Source organism: Eurosta solidaginis, chromosome 3 (assembly GCF_040869045.1).
Source record: "Eurosta solidaginis isolate ZX-2024a chromosome 3, ASM4086904v1, whole genome shotgun sequence".
In the NCBI taxonomy this organism is placed as follows: Eukaryota; Metazoa; Arthropoda; class Insecta; order Diptera; family Tephritidae; genus Eurosta; species Eurosta solidaginis.
The window spans coordinates 66,710,949-66,734,198 of record NC_090321.1 but is presented as its reverse complement, the minus strand read 5'-3'; the positions used below and the strand labels follow the sequence as shown (position 1 = coordinate 66,734,198).

The following is a 23,250-nucleotide window of genomic DNA, read 5'->3' as shown; positions in this document are numbered from 1 at the left end:
CTTAACTTTTCTCAACTTTTCTGCTCTGTTAGAACTCGCCTTACACACCTTCTAAAAGATGCTCGAGAGAACGAGTTTTCTTTTCAAAGCACGCAAGCCTGAAAATTCTCCTAGCGAAACGAGGTATCAAACAATGACACACGCCACCTAGTTTACGCTGCAACACCTCTCAGGATAATGAGAAAGAGGAATCGATTCGTCATCCTCTCTTCCGATATCTATTAATGCACTCAAAAAATCTGTTGGAAGTACGGCAGGTGGATCATTCGCTTATAGTAGAAGGGAAAGTAAGTGGCTTAGTGGTAATTCATTAAAAAATATCAGCTTCAAAGCATGTAACCGAAGGGCAGTGCGAGAAACGCCTTAAAATATGTATACTGGACTAATATCACCCTAAAAATAGGCAACATTGTAGTCGTTAAAAACTTCTGAATATAAAGATTTATGCTCGTAGAATAAGTTGAAAATTTACAGGTGAACGTTAACGGTTTGTTATCGATATCGAAATGAGTCAAACCACAACGTCGTTGGTTATAGGCTTGTTATCACCGAGTTATCGCCAAGTCCTTGCTATGTCATCGGCTGGTTCGACACACCGACGAGTCGTCCATAGTGTTTTTATCGATAAATAACCCATGTAATTTCGATAGAAAACTGATAACTTATTGATAACAGATCGGTAATAATCCGATAACAAATTCATAAACTTTAAGTAAAAAATCGATACCAAAACGATATATAACCGATAAAACGACGACAAGATGACGATTAAAAAGCAGTTACAAATTGATAAAGTTTGTTGTTGATAACAAATTTATAACACTTCGTCGAAGGCAAACCGATAAAAATAGATCGAAAAGATATCGACAAACCCCAAAAAACGAGGATATTGTTAACATTTCGGTAGAAAACTAGCAACTTGGCGATAACCTTTGATAGCAAGTAGTTAATTTTTCGATACAAACTTCTTAATTCGTCGGTAAAAAGTCGTTAACGCGACGACAACCCATCGATTGAATACCGGTAACACATTGATAACCATTGTTATCGATACTAAATTTATAACACCAGTCGATAAAACGCAAAAAAAACATTCGATGAAACTCCGATAACGCGTCGTTAGCGGTTGTTATCGATAGCCAACGTACGGTATTTCTATTAAAAAATCTATAATACCCCATATGTTATCAGCTCCGGTTTCGGCTACGGTTCCAAGTTTGGTTTCTCACGGCAGAGTTGATATGAGCGAAATCAGACAGAAAATGAAGGTGTGGCAAGGCAAGGTATGGAAAGCCACGGCAGGGCAAGGAAAGGAGAGGAAAGAAAAGGAAAAATAAGGAATAGAAGGGAGAAAAAAGAAAGGGCAGGCTTGTAACAGTTCTGTTATCGACGAGGTAGAGACGAGCTATCGATTTGTTATAGCAGTGTTATAAAATTCAATTCCAATTAATAATGAATTATCGTTTTTTATCGACTGTTTGTTATCGCTCAAACATCGAAAATCCGTCGATAATTTGTCGAAAAGATATCGATATACTACAAAAAATATCGGTGTGTTATAAAAAAGTTGTTGATTTGTTATCGAAAGTTTATTGATTTGTTATCGAAATTTTGTCGGAGATTAATCAGGTGTTATCGGCGTATTATAGATTTATCAACGACGACTCGTCGGCCTGTGCTGAAACGTATTCCTATTAAGCTTCAATACGAAATCGTTGACGATAGCAGGCCGATAACTAAAAAAATATCGTTGCTGTTGTAGCGATTAAAATACTCCACGAAGGTTTTGGGGAGTGTTATCGATGTTGATGGTCCTTTGCCGTTTTTTTTCAACCAAAAATTTATTCTTACACATCGGACTTCACGAGTACTTGATACGCACGCTATTTTTTAACATTTCACCTCGATTGCCCATGTTGTTGTTGTTGTTGTTGTTCTTGTTGTTGGTTTAGCGATAAAGATAGACACCGAAGATTTTTGTGAGTGTTATCGATGTTGATGGTATTTTGCCGGCCCTAGATCCGGTAACAAGCACCAATAAGGTACAAACGCGACCATCTCGGGACAGATTTAATATGACCACATTGAAACTTGTAGGCCATTCGCCCTCCAAACCCTAGTTACATGAGGAACTTGGTTTCGCCACAGCCTCGGCTGCTAAAGAGACAGGATTCGCCGCAGATAAGTGAGGCTGACAATTGAGTTGGAGAAGATTTAAATGGCGCTGACAACCTCTTAAAAGGATTGCGCTACCCAACCCCTTAATAATTTGTGTACTTTAGTCGCCTCTTACGGCGGGTATATTCTAAGGCCCCTTGACACCGGGTTTTTTCTAAACAAATATTGTATGCATCCAACCACCAAGTCGAAAATACAACAGCAAACATGACGCCGACGACGCAACGACTGCGACTTTAAACTACATGATGCCAATGTTAATGTTGAGTGGTTTCACGTTTCACTCAAACAGCAGCAACAACCAACCGCGCGCTCTCACTCAACCGCTCAACCAAAAACAACATACGAAGTACTCGTTATTCACAATTCACACAACTTGCAACTTCAGTTGATATTTGAGCACGAAACGGGAAAGATGTTGTAACCGGATGTCACGCGTAGCGAACGTTTAAATAGTTTTTTGGTGAATACAAAACCTGAGTTTTCAAACAACAACAATAAGTGTATACACTCATACATACTCAAGTGCATATACAAAGAAGAAATTGATGCAATCAATTTTTGGCTATGGGAAAACTTACTGCTGTGTAAAAAATGTATATTTCGTGTTGAAAAAAGTTTATAAATATCAAAATATAGATTTTTCAAATACATAATTAAAGTTTAAAACAAGTTAACGGTACTTTTTATGTTTTTTCTCGTGATGCAAAGCCGTCAAATTCGTATGTAGGTAGGTACTGAACGTGAGATATTTTTTTTCTTCATTTGCAACAACAACGTCGACCATTACCAGCGACTGGCTTTTGGCATCGTGGTGTGCGTGCATGTGTGTATATTTGTGCGTCGTTTGTGTATGTGTAATCGGTGTGACTCCTGATGTGGTGCTGCTGCGTACACGAAATTAACAACGAGCGAGGCAAGAAGAAGCAGCAGCCACACAAAATTGGTAGAAACCCAGAAATGTTGTGGAAAAAAATTGAAGTGTGAAGTGAAAGGTGCAAAATTTTTTTCTTGTTTTTACTATTTAATGTTGCAGCTTCGAAAATACAAAGTCGATGAGCACGAATTATATCGAAAAGTATAAATTCTAAGTGAATTTTTGCGAAAATTGAAAAATATTCGCCAGCGCGTTTGTTGTTTTTTTTTATTGTTGTTGTTGCAAGTGTAGTAGTACGAAAAATTGTGAGTACACAAATATTTGCAGCAAGAAAAAAAGGATATTTGGCGGAGTAACATAAATCGGAGTATATAAATGTGAGTTCAATGATATCTACATATGTATGTATATACCTACATTAGACCGTATCCTAATAGTTTTTCGCCTGAATAAAATATGTATTATAGGCTCATATCATTGTTGTTGTATTGAAGATAAAGACACTCCCCGACGGCTTTCGGCAGTGTTATCGATGTTGATGGTCTTGTGCCGGATATACATACATAGATTCGAAACGTTCTGGTAACAAAGCACCATTAAGATACTAACCCGACCATATCGGGAACGATTAATATGACCACATTAAGCCTTCTAGGCCATACCGGCCTTTCCATCCCCTAGTTCCATGAGGAACTTGGCGTCGCCAAAGCCTTGTCTGTTGTTGTTGTTGTAGCAGCCAATAGGTGTGATCACAAATTGTCATCAATATCCTCTAACGGGAGTCCAAGGAAACTTGCTGTTTCAACAGGGATGGATCAGAATGAGAGGTGTGTTAGAGGCGTTTTTTTTCTTTGAGTACAGGATTCACCGGGCATTTCCAGACATAGAGGTCCGACGCCTGTTTGTGGAGTTCACTGAGGACTTGCTTGTGTTTTTTGGCTTCATACGGCTGTGTTCTCAGGTGCCGTATTTCCTCCTTAAGCCCTGGGCGGTATTGGCTCATCAATCAGATGTCTGTTGGGATGCCCAGGTTTCTGGGTATTCAACAGGAACTGTCTGGTTAGCATTTCATTTCTCTCCCTAATGGGTAGTATTCCCGCCTCATTATGTAGAAGGTGTTCTGGGGACATAAGGAGACAACCCGTGGCGGTTCTGAGGGCAGTATTTTGGCAGGCCTGTAGCTTCTTCCAGTGAGTAGTCCTTAGGCTTGGCTACCATATCGGGCTTTGTAAGTGGTAATGAGCTTTTCTTTATCTTTTCCCCAAGTACTGCCAGCAAGAGATATGAGAATTTTATTACGGCTCTGGATTTTCGCTACAATTGCGGCTGCATGCTCACCAAAATGTAGATCCTGATCGAACGTCACACCCAAGATTTTGGGGTGTAAGACAGTCCGTAGCGTAGTGCCATTGACGTGGATGTTCAAAATGGTCGACATTTGGGACGTCTATGTTGTAAATAAGGTCGCCGATGATTTAGACGGTGTTAATGTCAGGTTTCGCGAGATGAAAAAACTGGAGAGATCAGGAAGGTAGCCGTTTATTTTTTTGCAAAGCTCATCGATCTGTGGGCCTGGGCCTGTGGCAATTATTATGCAGTCATCGACGAATGAAAGGATAGTAACTCTTTCTGGTGGCGAAGGTAGCTTTGATATGTAGAAGTTAAACAGAAGTGGGGATAGGACACCACCCTGTGGCACCCCTTGTTTAATTCTTCTTGGTTTTGATGTTTCGATTCTAAATTGCACCGATGCCTGCCGGTCACCCATATAATTTGCGGTCCACCTTTTAAGATTTGGTGGAAGGGTAGACCCTTCCAGGTCTTGCACTAGCGTGCCATGGTTGACCGTATCAAAAGCTTTTGATAGGTGTAGCGCAACGAGTACTGTTCTATGGTGGGGGTTTTGATTTAAACCGCAATTTATCTGGGTGCTAAGGGCATTTAGAGCGGTGGTTGTGCTATGAAGTTTTCTAAAGCCATGCTGATGACAGGTTAGTTGCAAATTTGCTTTGAAATAGGGGAGTAAAATGGCTTCAAGCGTCTTGGCTACTGGCGATGGGAGAGATATTGGGGGATATGACTCTCCTATGTTAGCCTCGTCTGCTAAATATGTGTATGATACACTCATATTTGTAACAGGATTCCTCTCGCGTAGTTGAGGTTGACATTGGGTTGCAAAAGCTTTGAAGCTATAAAGATTTGTATTGCGCTTATCAACCCGTTAAATCCCGTCGGCCTCGTAACCAAACGTGATATATACAGATAAGGCCAACAAATATTAATAAATTTCCCAGGGCTTTATAGCTATTTCAGTTTTTGTTTTTTATTTTGTAAGAGGTAGCTGACAAAAATTACAAAACTACTTCAACAATATCTTACATTAATAAGAATTTAAACTAAAATGTTCACTTCAGTAAAGCTATTCCGGTGGACACTTAAATAAAGCCAGTGCGAATAGTAAAATTCCTAAATTTTCTTTTAATATTTCGTTGGAAATCCACGTTGTTTCAAAACTTCACAGCATCTTCGCTGCATGGACTTAATTAAGAGCGGCATCCTTCCACATGTATAGCATACCAATGCTCCTTCACCGTATCAAAAAGTTCGTCCAAATTCTTGCACTTTTCTTGGCTTACTCCCTTTTCAAGTTTGTTCACAAATGCTCAAGGGGGTTTAAATCAGCACACTCAAGCATGTTAATGCTATGGTCCTCAAAAAACTAATTGGTTATTCTGGCCATGTGCTTGGGATCTAAATCTGGTTGGAGTTTCCAAATAACTGGCATATTTTCTTCGGCCGAAGGCAGGATAACATCTCTTAGTATTTCCACGTGAAGAGGGGCAGTCAAAGTTTCGCGGATTCTGCAAATAGGACCTATGCCATTCCAAGAAAAAAACATGCCCAAGTTTTTATATTTTTCCTCCACCGTGCTATACAACGGTTGATGTGTACTTGGAGTTAAATTGGGAGCATGGAGGCCGCCGAACATATCGTTTTGCACTTTGAGATATCCTACCTATTTTAGATTCGTCATTCCGTAGCAAAAATTTCCACTGATTCGTTGTCCAATTTGCATACGAGCGCGTGAATTCTAGTCGTATTCTTCTGTGAGCTGGAGTAGTTAAAGGACGCTTAAGTCCAACTCTCCCAAAAAGAGCTGCTTCATTCAAACGACGCCGGGTCATTCGATTAGATATTGGAACTGTGAGTTCTTTCAATATATCTCGGTGAATATCAAAAGGAAGTGAGGCAGGAGTCAGATTTTGACAATCGCACAATTTTTCAGTTAAGTTCAAGTAAAGCCATCGAAATATTTTCAATCAAACGGTATCTCCCTCAATGATTCACAAACTCTAGCAAATTTCCGTTATCTAAGAGAAAATAATGAAACTTTAAGAGACGAAAAAGGGGTACATTGGCTCTATTTAGTATACCACATATGTATGTACATAAGGCCATTTCTTAGTTCTTTTATAATAAGCCGGTTTTATGTTTTTAATTTCAAAACTGGGGAATCTTGCAATCGATCTTTGTGTGGCTTCCCTTAGAGCTAGAGTCTTGAAACTCGGAAAATACTACAAAACCCGTCCGGTGACCTTGCGACTTCAAAGTTTGAACTTAGCTAAGAGTTATATTATAATGTAATACTAAGGAGAAAAATTCTATAAGAGGCTGGAATCGAGATATTAAGAAGATCCATACAGATCATATCCACTGCTGAGTGGAATATCACCCTATCTCGGCTGCCGTTTCGAAAACGCTCTTCTTAGAATTCGGTTGATGAAAGCACTATGTTTTTGTTGTTGTTGTAGCGATAAAGACACTTCTAGAAGGTTTTGGGTAAATTGCGCTGGCAACCCCTTGAAAGGGTTGCGCTATACAACCTCTTTAATCATTTGCGTATTTTAGTCGCCTCCTACGACAGCATACCTGCCGCGGGTATATTTTTAGCCTCCTAGCCCGCTGGTACCTCGGAACTTGCTTCAAAAACGCCCTATCTGAGTTCAAATTCAAAACTTTTTGACATTAGTTAGGGCCTTATGAAAAAGTTTTCTGAGATATGGCGTTTTCGAAACGGCATCTGAGATAGGGGATATTTCACTCAGTAGTCGGTTTTTAACTTATTTCCAGGTGAACTAGACACATGAGATTTGAAATGGTTTAATGAGTTCAATGGCATTTAAACGCAAAAGTGTCTTAGGTGTCTCAATGATCTAGATACTTAGAATTTACGGAATGGATGGAATTTGACCATAAATTTTTGTGAGACTTCCCATTGATCTCACGTAGCTGAAAACCCGATGAGAAAGCATTACATAAGACTTATTTTGTTTTGTTGATTTTCCGACAGGGTGGATAAATGATGTATATTGGAACGATTTTCCGTCATCCCTTGTCAAATTTGGTTTTGAGACAACCCGGTTTCGGCGTTGTGCCATCATCAGTGTCGTTTTTCAAGGAAAACTGCCGGAGATTACCGGCCGTCTGAGTTACGACTTTATAAACGCAAGGCGCCTTAGCGCTGAGAAGCTTTTCATGTCAGAAATACACTCGGAGTGCTGGCCAAATCAGTGCCAAGGGGCGACACCGCTTGGGAAAACTTTTTTCTGATTGAAAAAACTTGTTTCTAAATTTTTGATGTTCCTTTGTCCTGGGCATGACACCAGGATTTTCGGTGCGTTAGGTGGAGCACGCTACCACCACACCATGGCGGCTGCGAATATAGGAGAGTCATGATTATTTTGATAATTACATAAATATTAAAAAATTCCATTAGAGGTTCAAGTGCTTTTTCATTCTGCCATTGTATTTCTCACATTTATTCATTCACAGCCGCATTAAAAGTCATGTTGTGGCGTCCTATAATACCGTCTCTATCAGTGTCCTTCATTTTTTAGCTAACACTTCAGGTAATGTAGAAAAGCGTCTTGTGGCGCCTACAAAGACCGGTCGCCGTGGTCTGGTGATAGTGTGCACAGCCTAACACACCGTCGGTCTTGGGTTCAAGTTTCGGGAAAAGTAACATCAAAAATTTAGAAAACAATTTTTTCAATTAGAAATAAGGGGTTTCTAAGCGGTGTCGCCTTTAGGAAGTGGGAAATGCATCTGCCTTGTAGCTGCTATTCGGAGCCGGAAGTTTTTACCTCGTAGGCTTTTTTTCCTGGACGTTGAGGCAGCGCACCGTACTCAACTGGCCCAATGAAACCAGGCTTATCCCTTTAATCTACCCTATCGCTCTCTCTCTCTTTCTATCTCTCTATCTTCGTCCCACTCTATCTCTTTCTCAGTCTCTTTCTCCTTCCCTCGTTTTTATACTTCTCCATCCCTTATTCTGAGTCCCAGTCATAGTCCCAGATGGTTGTATGTATTTTTGAATGCTGATTCATAAAAAAAAAAAAAAAAAAAATTTTGTTTTCAAAAAAAAAGTTAAGGTTGACTACCCTTACCATTTGAAAAGATCCGATTCTCAGACCCACTCAATATGCTCACTTCATGAGATTCGGTCGACGCGTTTCGAAGAAGTTCAACCCCAAACACAGTGACACGAGAATTTTATATAAAATTTTATATAAAAGACTATTTTGCGCCTACATATCAACTACTATGGATATAAGTTCCACAAGGTTCCATGCGTAAAGGATTGACGTATTTCGATAAAAATATTTAAGGGAATAGATATGGAACCTATATTCTTGGAACATTTTGTGACTATTTCGGCACTGTTTCTTGAACATTCTGGGATGACTTCAGAATTATTGTGCGACTATATCGGAACCGATTTGAAACAATTTCAGGAAAGCAATGCAGGGACTATCTCGAAGTTTTGCAAATTTGCTTAGTTGCTATTCATTTGGATTTTAAAATAGTGTGGCTTCTTTGTGTGCATTGTAGTCTGGATTTTGGCATACCATATAGTTTCCATGTTACAGTTACTTAATCAAAGGAGACTATGGAATGAAAATCGAAAAAAACTGCACATTCATGCTTCCGGCAGGAGGCAGACGATATGTAAAATAATGTCTGTCTAACATTAGTAAATACAACGACATACAAAAAAAAATATAAAAAAATATGAACTTGCCCCGTCATTTCTAATTATTTATTCAGTAAGATTTTGTTTTCGTTTGTTGCACGCAATTCTGGTTATTTCTAAAATTTTTCACCGCCTTCAAGTTTTAGAATTTTTTTTATTTATTTCTTTTTTTAATCACTAATTACAACTTCTTGTGAGAACAGGCAGGTGTTATATCTAAAATCACATACTCATAGCCAGTGTTGCCATTTCAGCTTTTTTCAAGCTAGATTTAGCTTGTTTTCTCCGTTTAGCTTCAAAAGTTGCAATTCAGGGCCCGTATTACGTGTTACGATCAGTGACTGAAAACCATTTTTACTCAAGCGATAACTATGACCAACTTATATAACTCAAACTTTTTTCTAAAAACTTTAATAAGTTATGGATCTAACAAGTACCATTTGTCGCTAGTTCAAATATGCCATTAATCCGATCCACTTTTCTGAGCTATTGTGATTTAAAAAATGAGTGTCGATCACGGATCGTAACACATAATACGAGCCCAGCTTTAAGTCCTTTTTAAGCTTTTTTTTAGAATTTTTTAGCTCTTTTTAGCTTTTTTCAAAAAAGAAAATGTAGATAAACAGTTTTATGTAGATTCCAGTTTAAGAACATTGAATGAATTTGGTGTAGATTTAAAAAATCTGAGGGGCTAAGGGTCAGATAATGTTGGCATTATGGTAGGCAGAAATCGAGGCGTAGTAACTTTATTAAGGCAACATCAACCTAATATCATTTTTGTTCCGTGTGCTCTGCTTCGAAACCATTTCCGAGCGCAATATATTTTTTGATTTCAAAAACATTTAACTGGGTGTCTAAGTCCACATGAAGACAAAAGAGCTAGGCAATGATATATATGCTGCGTAAAACGACGGACTCGGCCCGTTGCAAATCGCGTCCACACCAATGGGATAACTCCTTGTTTTTCTGCACTCATGTCATATTTATTTGAAAGATACCGTTGTGTGTAAGGCTTATAGCTCATATAAAGTAAAACTTACGTAAGAAATTATTATAAGCCATAAGGTAGAATATAACAACTTTATTATAAGGCTTATGGACCAACAAAAATAGGGCCTTATTATAAGAAACTACTAGCTGTAATACGAATTTTTATATAAGGCTTGTACGCTTTATGAGACTGTCCTTGAGCTGGACACTGAGAACGTTATGTTGATGGGTGAATTTAATGCGAGATGTGGAGAAGAACAGCTTTTTAACTGTAGTCCAACTCTAGCAACTTCCCCTATTTCATTCGAAAGGGTTTCAAAGGATAAGCATATTGATGCGAACGGTAAAAAATTTGCTGAATTCTGTAGTTCGTTTTCGTTAACTGCATTAAACGGTTGCGCAATTGGTGATAAAGAAGGAGATATCACATTTCTAAGAGGAAATGCCTGTTCAGTGATCGACTATTGTTTAATCAGGGGCAATTTGATTACATTAATAGATTCCTTCAAGGTTGATGATATGTTATACTCTGATCATCAACCACTATCAGTCACTTTGAATACTATGGCTCAACCAAATGTAAACGCAAACATTATGAACCCACTCCCTAGGCTTAAATGGTATGATAAACAAACCGAGAGATACAAAGATAATTTAAATCAAATGTTAAGTACTACAAATAGCAGCAGCTACTCACTGAGTGATCTAGTGGATTGTGTAAGAAAGACAGCGGAACACTGTCAAAACAAAAAAGTGTGTACAAAGAACGTGCACCCCTGGTTTGACTATGAGTGCAAAGAAGCCAGAAGGACATCCTTTTCAGCATTACGTAAAGCTAAACGACTTGGTACGCAAGAAAGTTTGAGAGAATATCAAAATCTTAACAAAGAATTTAAAGAAATTTGCGCACATAAAAAGCACGTATATTTTAAAAATATGGCCATGAAACTCGACGATATTAAAGGCACTAAAGAGTACTGGGGGTTTGCGAAGAAGCTAAATGGTTCGGTTCGCGAAGAGTGCACAGTTAGATGCAGAAAGTTTGGGAGCACATTTTTCCTCTCCTTTTCCCCTCCTAACTTTATAGAGCAGCTTACAGCATGCTTTAATAGTATGTACAACTCTGGTTCGGTCTCTTCGCTGTTTCAGAAAGCTATTATATTCCCACTTTTTAAAAAAGGGGACATAAATGACCCAAATAATTACAGAGGAATCTCCTCTCAGAATTCCATTGCAAAAATATTTACCTCCATTTTGTATGAAAGGTTAGCGGCGTGGGTAGAGAGGAATTCGCTTTTAAGTGAGTTCCAGGTGGGATTTAGAAAGGGATACTCTACAATCGACCATATTTTTAGTTTATCTAGCATATCTCAGCATTACATTTCAAAGAAGAGAAAACTGTAAGCTTTGTTCGTGGACTTTAAGGCCGCTTTTGACTCCATAATACGAAATGCTCTTTTCTTCAAATTAAGTAATTTAGGTCTTTCAACGAAAATGCTAGAAATAATAAGCAGTCTCTACAAAAATAACGTTGCAAGGGTGTGAGATGGTAGCACTGCCTCAGAATGGTTTCCAACAGAAACGGGTGTTAAACAAGGTTGCCTACTTAGCCCATTACTGTTTGCGCTTTTCCTGGACGATTTGGTGAATCACTTGCCAAAGGGTATTATGTTTGGGGGCATCCATATAAAGATACTTATGTATGCCGATTATGTAGTTATCTTAGCAGAAACCCCAAAACAATTACAGAAAATGATCAACAAACTAGAGGAGTACTGTAGTGACTGGGGGCTTACAATAAATACGAATAAAACAAAAGTACTTATATTCAGGGGCTCAAAAGGTAGATACTGTAGAGATGAAAAGTGGCATTTGTGTGGACACGAGTTCGAGAAGGTTAAGGAATACAAGTATCTAGGAGTAGTTATAACGTACAATGCATCGTACCGTAAACATTTGTCAAGTAAGCTTAAATCAGCAAAATACGCTATAAACATCACCTGGAGATCTTTTTTGTCTAAAAAATACATTCCTCATAGTCATAAGTACAAACTGTTTGAAGCAGCTGTATGCGAACAGTATTGGGCTATGCATCAGAAGTGTGGGGAATTGAATATTACGAAGAAGTAGAAAAGTTGCTGAGGTAATTTATTAAAAGGCTGTTCAGATTACCGCGTAACACCTCGAACTATATGATTCATCTCGAAACCGGACTCCCAGAATTGTATATTGACTTCTTGAAACCACATTTCAATTATATTTGCAGGGTTATGGAAAGCTAATCGCAATGCACTTGCTAGAAACTAGGTCCCAATGTTTCCAAAAGTGGGATGCGCTTGCCAATGAGTACGGTGAACCAATTCTAATAAATGATAACACTTTGTGGAGACATTGGCACCGCAATATATTAGCTAAAATAGATGCAGTGAAAAGGGAACATTTTCTGTTAAAAGCTCAAGCTAGCGAAGTAAGACGAACTTACCCCGTCCTCGAACATAATCTTTGTGGGCTTAATTATTTTAGAGATGAATTTAGCATATATGCGATCAGCAATTTGTTTCGTGTAAGAGGAGAACTATTGAAACTAAATTATGAACCTCATCTTGAGCAGCCAGATAATCGCTGTCCAATTTGCAACTCGGGAAACGAAGAAAACATTTTACACTTTCTTGGTAGTTGTCCCGTACTTATGGAATATAGAATATTATTTTTAAAAAAGTGTATTAACACACCAAGAGATTAATGAATACCTAAATGGTAGAAACTGGATCACATTGAATCATTACGTTAAATCAGCGTTAAAATATAGGAAGCAAATTTTAGAAGAGGAATTTTGAAACTTATATTTAAGAAATATTTTATTATATAATGTACAGAAAAACCTATTACAAGTACTTATAAACTGACGGCTCTATGTCAAAGTTTAGTTATAAAATAAAATTTTATATTGTAATCAACTTTGTAAAAAGATTCTGTTTAATAAAACAAACTACTAATACTACTATAAGGCTTGTATATAGCCCACCCAAAATTAGGCTTACATAAGCTGTTATACTAACGAGGTTGAATAAGGATTGGTGTACCACAGTATAATCTTATTATAAGTTTTATTGCACATATTAAATTGCTTGGACTTATAATAAGTCACCATCTGAGTTCAAATTCCTTTATTCTTTTTCCTAATAACCTATTTCAAAACTTTATTTAACCGGGGGTCACTCATTGGCAGTGGTTCGGCCTGCGGGTAAAGTGTCATGAAATATTTCCAGCAAAAATTCATTTGCCAGATATCGGTTGGAGTCGGTGTGAAACACATACCAAAAACTTTAAAAAGACGTTCTCAGACAGTGTGTAATGTAGAGTTTACATCTTTCATCAGTTCTTTAAAAGGACAAAAAGTAGATTTCCTTATTGAAAATAGTTTTACCGGCGTTCTTATTTTACAAATAAAAAACCATTTACCTTAAACATATTACGAAAACTTATAGACTATAGTGGAGTTTTATTTATCGCTTCTTTTCTCTGCCAACCGGCGCCAATTGGTCACACCAATGGAGTTTAAATCGTTTTCCACCTGGGTCTTCCAGCGGAGTGGGGGCCGCCCTCTACCTCTGCTTCCATAGGCGGGTTCCGATAACACTTTCTTGGCCGGAGCGTCATCTTTCATTCGTATAACATGGCCTAGCCAGCGCAGCCGCTACGTTTTAATTCGCTGGACTATGTTGATGTCTGCGTATAGCTCGTACAGCAGATCGTTACATCTTCTTCGGTACTCGCCATCGCCAACGCGTAGAGGTCCATAAATCTTTCGAAGAACTTTTCTGTCAAACACTCCCAGAGCTGCTTCATCTGATGTTGTCATGGTCCATGCTTATGCAACATATAGAACTTTTCAATTGCACACCAGGTTCAAAGTAGCATTTATTGGCAAGAGTGATTCTTCATTGGATTTCAGAGCTGATGTTATTGTTAGTGTTGATGTTGGTTCCCAAATAAACGAAGTATTTTACTATTTCGAAATTATGGCTGCCAACAGTAGCGTGGTTACCAAGGCGCATATGCGCTGACCCTTTACTCAATGACAGCAGGAACTTCGTTTTGTCCTCATTCACCATCAAACTCATCTTAACCGCTCCTTTTTCCAGTTCGAAGTAAGCAAAACTAACGGCACGGGTGTTTGGGCCGATGATATCAATGTCATCAGCATATGCCAGTAATTGCACGCTTTTATAGAATATTATTCCAGAGTGGTTAAGTTCTGCAGCTAGTATAATTTTCTCCAGCATCATAAAGAAATCGCAAGATAGGGGGTCACCCTGTCTGAAACCTCGTTTACTTTCGAACGGCTCGGAGAGGTCCTTCTCAATTCTGACTGAGCTGAGGGTGTTGCGTGGAAACCAAATTCAGACATAGCGACATATAGGCAGCTCCTTTTCTTGCTGTCGAAGGCGGCTTTAAAATCGACGAAGAGGTGATGTGTGTCGGTTCATTTTTCGTGGGTTTTTTTCCAAGATTTGGCTCATTGTGAAAGTCTGTTCGATGGTAGATTTACCATGTCTGAAGCCGCACTGACAAGGTCCAATCAGATTCACGATGGGCTTCAATCTTTCACACAATACACTTGACAGGACCTTATATGCGATATTAAGAGGGCTGATTCCGCGATAATTGGCGCAATTTGCAGTATCCCCTTTCGTGTGGACTCGGCAAAGAACACTTAGATTCCAATCGTCGAGCATGCACTCGTACGACCATATTTTGTGAAGAAGCTGATGCATGCGTCTTACCAACTCTTCGCCGCCGTATTTGAATAGCTCCGCAGGCAATTCATCAGCGTCCGCGGCCTTGTTGTTTTTCAATCTGCTTATTGCTATTCTGACTTCGTCATAATCGGGTGGGGGACTTTTATTTCATCATCATCGATTGCGGTTAGGTTAGGTGGAACTGGCCGGTCCATGAAGACCTCACATAGACTGAATGAATCCGTAGTGTTACCAGAAATTTGTTTTAACTACCAGACTGGAAAACCCTATCAAAAACCAGGACTATGTTATAAAATAACTCCGTCCTCTTGGCAAATACTAGAAGCTTCCTAGGACTTAAGCCACTTGCTGCTTCTAGACCTGACAGCTGTATCACTGCTAATAGCTGGAGTCTTAGCCTGTCAAGCGCAGGGCATGAGCACAGAACATGCTCGATCGTTTCCTCCTCCAACCCGCACTTCCTACATCTGCTATCACTGACCAGGCCTAATTTAAATGTGACGCCAGAAGGCAGTGTCCAGTGAGAGTACCTTTCATGGGTTTACAGTCCTCTCTTCTTAATGATAGAAGCAAGTTTGTTAGTCTAAGGTTGTAAGACCTACACATAATCTTCGACACTTTACTGCCCCGCGCTTGAACCCAAGCCTTTCAAGCTTGCTCGATCATGTGCACCTCTCGCCTTCGCTTAATCTCGCCCAGTCTAATTGGGACGTCTAAGGAGCAAGCTTCAAGGGATGCGCCCTTTTCACCTAGTTCATCCGCCTTTTCATTTCCATCTATTCCCATATGCCCTGGGACCCCATTTAGATGTATGCTTCTCCCTGTCCCGATTCTCTCCAGAGACTGCTTAAACTCTAACACGCATTTAGATGATGTGCTATGCGAGATTATTGCCTTAATTGCTGCTTGACTGTCAATATAAAAGTTAACATGGTTGCAGCTTAAGCTATTCTCTTCTAGGGTTTCTACTGCTTTTGTTACGGCTAATATTTCCGCTTGGTAAACGCTACAGTAATCCGGCAGAATCTGTTTGTTTCCGAATCGGCACAGAATACCGCAGACCCTACTCCGATTGCGGGATCGGGTTCGTCATCCCTGTGCGGTAAATCGCTGTCTCCATTTACGAGAAAAGAGAGGTATTCCTTTAACCTTTTTTAGCTTTTTGTTTTTGTTAATCTAGCCTTTTTTTCTGAAAAAGTTCTGGCAACCCTGCTGATATCTATAAAACATTTGTACATACATACAATGTGTAAGAGTAAATTGTTTATCTGCGCAATTTGTAGGTAAACGTAAGATATTCGTAGAACGGCAGCGCAAATAATAGCCTGCTTGAACCACAAAGAATGGTGACAAGTTAAAGACATTACTCTCTAAAGTGCATACCTTCATATATACATATTTACTACCTATTTAGTACGGGTCAAAAACGTTATTTACTTTTTCTTGTTTATTTTTAAGTAATCGTACTTGTACTCTTGATTTGTATTGCGCAAATCTTTCTTCTTCCCAGCTTTTCCGTTCTCGTTTGACTTTGTGAGTTGCAGCAAGTTTTCTTCGGCTCAGTGAGTCTCGTTTTCTATTGGGAATTCATCAGCTGGCGTCTTCTTCTCAGTCGCTCTGGTTAGTGGTGCTGCCTCATGCGCTTACTTCGCCGTTCCGTCACTACCATCAGCAATTTTCACTCAAATTGATACTCTTCACAAACCGTTACTCGATCTTGACAACAAATAGCTTTTTATTGCCGATTGGTTGGCGAGAGGGCAACCAAGAAAGGCGACGTTGTGTCGAGTTGCCCATCCCCGTCTCCTTTTTCCGTTGTGCTCTTCTAACGTCTTTCAAACGGTGGGAAAAGCAATTTGTTGCCGGCAACTAGTATCCGCTTGTGAATTTCGACTTTCTTTTTGGCCCTACGGTTTTTAACCAGCTTCGCTTTTCAAATCGGAGATAATAAAAGTAAGAGAACTTTGATTCTTAACAGCCATAAAATGCCCCAGCTAATCTCTTCAATAAGCGCAATCTTCATCTGTGGATGTAACAGAACAGTAGTTGACGAACTGTTTGGGCCTTATCAGAGAACGAGGGCACGATAAAGTCTTGCTGTCAGCAAATAGCATTCCAATCTTGGCCGCCGCTTCAATGTTAACATATATAAATTTAAGCCTGGCCGTGTTAGCCTAGAAACCCATTGGAGGCAATTAAAGAGTAAAGTTCTCTCTCGACGAATAAAATTCACGCACTGTAAGTCTCCCATCATACCTGTCCCCATATATCGCTGAGAATCATGGACAGTGTCGAGAAAAGATGGGATGGTCCTTTGAGTATTCCAGAGAAAAATTTTTCGTGTGTACATGTTGAAGACATGAAGATAGTGCAACGAAAAAGGGCACAAGTGCTTCGCTGGGTCTGCGCCCATATTTCAAAGCATAGAAAGGTGGAGAACTCTTGATCTTCCTTGGAGCTCCCAATTAGCTTAAATTATTGCGGAACAAATTTGTTGAAGATTTTCAACAGTTGAAAGCCGGGCATTTGTAAAATCTGTTATTGATCCCTACTTGTCATCATATTTACAGCTTTTGCAACAACCACACGTGCTTTACGATATTCCCATAAAGTTCTAATTTAAGAAAAAATTTGGTAGATGATATTACTTTAGTGGTACGAAGATGGTGCTTTCTAGGCCATGTAGCGACAGTACTACTTCTAGGCTAATAACCAAACATTAGGTTTCACTGTGTTCTTTCACATGTCAACGTCAATGGCAATTCGTAATTTCCGCTCAGTGCATTACTTCGCAACTCGTTTCCAATCAGCTCCAATGAAGAGTGCTAAGATATCTTCGTTTAGCTCAGTTTTCAATCAAATATGGACTGTTGATCGCGGGAGGGAATTCTCGGCCGTTAGTAAAATTCGCCGATAGAGCTAAGCGGAAAGCATTGTAATAACTGCAAGAGCTAAATTCGAGACCCCACTGTGCGATATTGAAATGTGTAATATTACCGATTAAGTTCGACACCTTTGGCATGGCGTTTGGGCTAGTATCCCACAAACTTTTCTTCTTATTTCCAAACTAGCTCACCCACAGAAGATCTAAACTGAAAGTGTAGATTGTTTTACTTATTCACATAGGTTGTAAGTTAGACAAGGCATGAAGCATGAGATATTGTAATCGTATTTTATAAATAGTTTGTAATCGGCCATAAGTTTGCCAAAAAATAGGTAGCTGCCTTTAAGAAAGTGGACGAAAAGGACTAACGGGACTTCGGAGTCGCGCTAGATACTTGTTCTTTAGTAAAGCACAGTATCTCGAGCTACACAAAGAAACAATTTGTTGGCATTTATCTAAAGCTCGTTTTACCAGAGCATTCGTGTTACGATATTTACTGGTGTGTATTCGAATTTTCGAAATGTGGAAACTTTAGTTTCTTCATTAAGGAGCTTTTTACGATGCTCTTATTCAAGTATCCTCTGCGGCTACATGTGCTTGTTGTTGACCTGAGTGTAAGAAGGGGACAATCTGGGATATCTTGGTGCCCTTCTTGGATTAATCGGTGCGATATTCAAACGTGTAAGGGCGCTTTGTGGAGTGATGGTAGCGTGCTCCGCCTACCACACTGAAGATCCTGGACTCACGCCCCGGGCAAAGTAACCAGTAAGACAATTGTCAGTGGTTAGCAAGCACTCCGAGTATATTTCTGCCATGAAAAGCTCTGAGTGCAAACTCATCTGCTTGCAGATGCCGTTCGTAGTCGGCATAAAACAAGTAGGTTTCGTCCCGTCAATTTGTAGGAAAAATTAAAAGGGGCACGACGCAAGTTGGAAGAGAAGCTCGGCCTAAAATCTCTTCAGAGGCTATCGCGCCTTATATTTATTTATTTTAAGTGCGCTGCGTCGCCTGGGATATTGAGACAAGCCTTCCTCCATCACAATCGAACGTTCTGGCTGCCTCTATGACTGTATTGTTTTGCTACCACTACGTAATTTTACTTCAATAACATTCATTATGCTGACTGGGACAAATACCTGTATAAATTAGTAGAGATATTTCTCTCAAGTCAGTCTCTCAGAGGCGCAACGAGTGCTTAGTGAAATATCTCACTGCTCATCTAAGAATTTTAACTCAAATTCATACAATGCGCTCATTCACAATAGACGCGGCCGCAACGTTTCGTGAGTTTGGCTGGCAGGACACCCTTAGCTGCCTGCTACAGCATAACCGTACGCCCAAATGCTCATTTGGCTGTGTATGTGTTGCTTTATTTTTGTTGCTATTGTTGTATGTATTTTGTTTTCATACATATTTTGTTTGCTTATTGCCTTTTGCCATTTGCCTTTTCCGCTTTTATTGCGTTCGTCGTTCATCTTTTCAGTTTTGCCTTGTGTGTGTATATTTGTATGTGTGTATGTTTGTGTGTGTTGCGTGAGCGCTGACTGTGTGCTGAGATGTCCGAAAATGTCTGTTTCTGTTTATGAATTTTCTTTCGTTTTAGCGTTTCAAGTTTGATGATGTTTGTGTCTGCATAGTTTTTCCTCGGCTATTGTTTTTGTTTTTCTTTCTTTTTGCTAGCGTTGTTCTTTTTGTTATTGCAGTAGTTTTGTGCGCCATTGTGTTTGTGCGAAAATGGCATTCTAACGTATGGAAGTCAGTTGAAAAACAGCCTAGGGGCGCTTTTGCCAAAGAAAGGAGATTTAATGTGAGTCAAAAATAAAAGGATATTCGAATTGTTGTTTGTGGCTGGCGGCTGCTGACGGCCTGCGTCTCTTTTAACACTTCTAATTTTATGCGGCTACGAAGAAGACATTTCAATTTACAGGCCTGAATGCGTGGGACATACATATATATATGTATATACAGAGGAGTATATCAAACCAGACTAGGGAGGCAAGATATAAAGAAGGAAAATACTTTTTTATAAAGTACACCACATAAGTTGAAGATATTACTAATACAAGGTGCATTAGTAAATAACTTTCTTACCGAAAACATATCCTTACCTCCGTCTTGTAGGTAAGCGCCTTCCTGCTGACCACTTGATTAAAAGACCTTCGCTTATCCAAACAGTTTGCGGATAAGCAGTATCTGCTGTGGTTTGCTTCTCACCCACCTTAGACTTTTCTTCAGCTTTATTATCCAGATTGATCCCCCCAAAGAAGTTTTAACTGGTCGCTTTCGAATGGAATTTTATTGGATCACAAAGCACCAGAGCTTAGGAATCAGCTAAGGAGGTAATTCAACCATATCTAGAACGGTTGTCAAAATACATCAAGAGGAATTATGCAATTAGTGGAGCAAGATCTTGGAGGACAGGTCTATACGATTTGCCAAGGTCGTAGGATGAGTTTGTGAGCTCCTCTACGATTGCGGGACGAAATTGTCGTTGCTGAGTAAATGTGCCTATGACCTTCTTGATGAGTTCTGAGGGCTGATGCACAAGAACCTTCTGCACAGTGTGAAGTGTCTTTAAATTTGGCCTAGATGGGTCGAAAACATCAACGTGTTTGGATGTGTTGAACGGAGAGATTTGCTAGTGCATTTAAGAGGAATATCTTACTAAGGAGTGGGAGCGAGCTAGGGTCGTCGTTCCACTGATCTGACTTCCGAATGTAGAGCACCTGCATGGTTTACTTTGGGTAATAGCGGCGTACTTGGACAACTAAATGGTGCCAGCATCTAGTATATAACCGGAGTGAAGTAGCTTGGGCTGATCATTTATTTTAAACTTTGATTTGGTTGCCGAAGTTCGACCAGGGACTTAAAAGCTGGCATCACGCGGTGCAGACAGCGCATGCAGCTTCATCCAAGTTATTGATATCCGAAAGCGGATCAATTTTAAACTTAAATTTGAACTTGCATTTGCAACAGGTTGCCATGACCCACAACACGAAAGCGGTTTTAGATAGGCAAATGGATCAATGTAGTGATGTGTCAAACGTTTCTTCGACCCGTATGCTGCAACGTGAGATAGGGTGGTGATTCAGGACAGCAGCGGCTTTCTTAAGCCTTTTTCCAACAAAGGTCTTCCAACCAAGAGAGAGAGAGCTCGATATCTAAATAGCTAAGTTTTCCATCCCCCCAGAGATGGTCAAGCTCTGTATTTTTACAATCAGTCCGGAGGATTTAACATAGCTGATCACTTTTTCCTATGCTTTGCGCGCGTCGGATCACATCCCAATACAGCAAGACTGAAAAACTGCTTCAAATCCTAACTGATTAGGCGTCATACATCGGTAAAAACAAACAACTATGGGGTATCTACTTTTCTCCTCTTGGCCCGGGTACATCAATGTAGAAAATAATGAATTTTCAGATGATATGGCAAGGAAAGTATCCTTAATAGATATGAACGAGACGGACAACTCCGAGCGACCACTACTGTGCCACTTCTTAAGCAAAATCGGGGAATACAATATTAAAGTAAAGAACTTGCTGGTCATCACTGAGGTGTTTGTAAGGTCTTAAGAGCCTTATGTCCGAGTTTGAATAGGAGAGCAATAAGCTTCTTCCTCTTTTAACTAAAGAAACCAATAGTGAAAGGTTTCTGCTTTATTGCACCGATGCTTCTCATGCCCAATGGATAAAATGTATCCAAGTAAAAGTATGAAAAGTTCCCATGCACGGCCTCTAATCCTAGCCTTACCTATGGGGCTAACACCTGAGCAAAGAACATACCCTTCAGTGACTGCCACGAAATCATTCTTGGATTGTTTCACTGTTAAAAGAACAACTACATCACGCACCGTACCGCACGCTGGATACCCATGAAATTCGAAAACCGTTAGTCTGCAGAGCTTATGAAAAAAAAAACAAAGGGCTTCAACGGGTTATAAGCGCAACACAAAACTTTATAGCTTCAGTGCATCCGCAACCCAATTTTCAATCCCACCTACGCGAGGGTAATCCTGTTTCTCATATGAATCTATCACACACTCATATAGCAGGCGAGGATCTGGGGACCTCAAGTTCCTCATGCGACTAGGGGATGGGGGGATGGCCTAGAAGCCGAAACGTACCGGATGTATATCCGGTAAAGGACCATCAACTTTGATAACACTCCCCAAAGCCTTCGCGGAGTGTTTTTATCGTTAATCCAACAACAACAACAGTCTTCCGCAAATATACAAACAATCAACCGGATGATTTCGAATAAAGTGTCCAGTAATCTACAAATTCCTTATTTCTATAAGTCACTCGTTCTACAGCCTAATTGACGCTGACAACAGCAAATTAATTTGTTCTGGCAGTGTTCTGCTGAAAATTTCTGCGAATACCTTACAGATGGCAAGTATCGAAGGGTATTCAGTTGATAGCTATACGAACTTTAAGAGGCATAAAATCGCAGGTCAGTCAGAAAATCAGTCTCCGAATTTCGATAAAATGTTTTCTTAGCTTAGGACAGCAGAGCAAAGCCGGGCGTAGATGTTGAGAGTTTGAAGGTCTCTTAAGCACATAATTAGACATCCTTAAAAGAAAAACAAGCAAATGTGTCTAAGTTCGGGTGTACCCGAACATTATATACTCAGCGTGAGCTTCAATTGCAAATTTCATTTCAGATAAATTACTTTTCTACATAACACGTGGCACCGCCCGTTTAAAAAAAAAATGTCTCCCCATTTCTTCTTATAGTAAAACATGATAAGTGAAATATCATTGATTCAAAACAATTTTTTGCTAAGTTATAGCTTATTATTCTAGTCTACGACCCTTTTAAATTTGTTTTGTATCTAAGTTGCCGTGGTCTTTAAACGATCCCGTCCATTTTCACTAGAAATATTTTCTACTATAGGGAAAATCTGTGTACCCAATTATATTACGATCCGTTAATTTTTCTTCGAGTTATGGCTCCCGAAACATAGAAAATTGCTTAGTCATAAAAGGGGCGTTGCCATGCCCATTTTTTAAAATTTGAAGTTGTTCCTATCTATTGCTATAAATCCACTTGGGAAATGAAATACCATTGATATAAAGCTTTTTTTTGCAAAGATATAGCGTATTTTATTCGTCCACGACCCTTTTAAAAATCTTTTATATAAAAGTGGGCGTGGTCCTTAACCGATTTCGTTAAGTTTTCTTCAAAGCATTCCTTATAGCAAAGGCGACCTCTCTGCCGAATTTTGTTACGATAGGTTTAACGATTTTTCATTTATGATTAATAATATTTGTAAAATTTATTTTAGCACAAGTGGGCGGTGCCACGCCCATTTAAAAATATTTTAAAAATTTTTATTAAGAGTCTCAATATCAGTCCACACGTCAAATTTCAACATTCTAGGTGTATTAGTTACTAAATAATCATGTTTTTTGTGTGTTTGCAAAATGTTATATATATAAAAAGTGGGCGTGCTTATCATCCGATTTCGCTCATTTTCAATACCAATCTATTCTGGGTCCAGACAATTTCGTGTACCAAATT

General features: G+C 39.4%; 1 protein-coding gene across 1 annotated transcript in view; it reads left to right on the top strand.

Moving 5' to 3' along the window:
• The first annotated feature begins 2,584 nt into the window (after positions 1 to 2,584).
• sli (slit guidance ligand) overlaps positions 2,585 to 23,250 on the top strand; it is a 271,300-nt gene continuing 250,634 nt past the window's right edge. The window contains exon 1 of the mRNA XM_067772110.1: positions 2,585 to 2,904. The gene's annotated coding sequence lies outside the window, so the exon portion shown is untranslated. The remainder of the gene's footprint in view (positions 2,905 to 23,250) is intronic.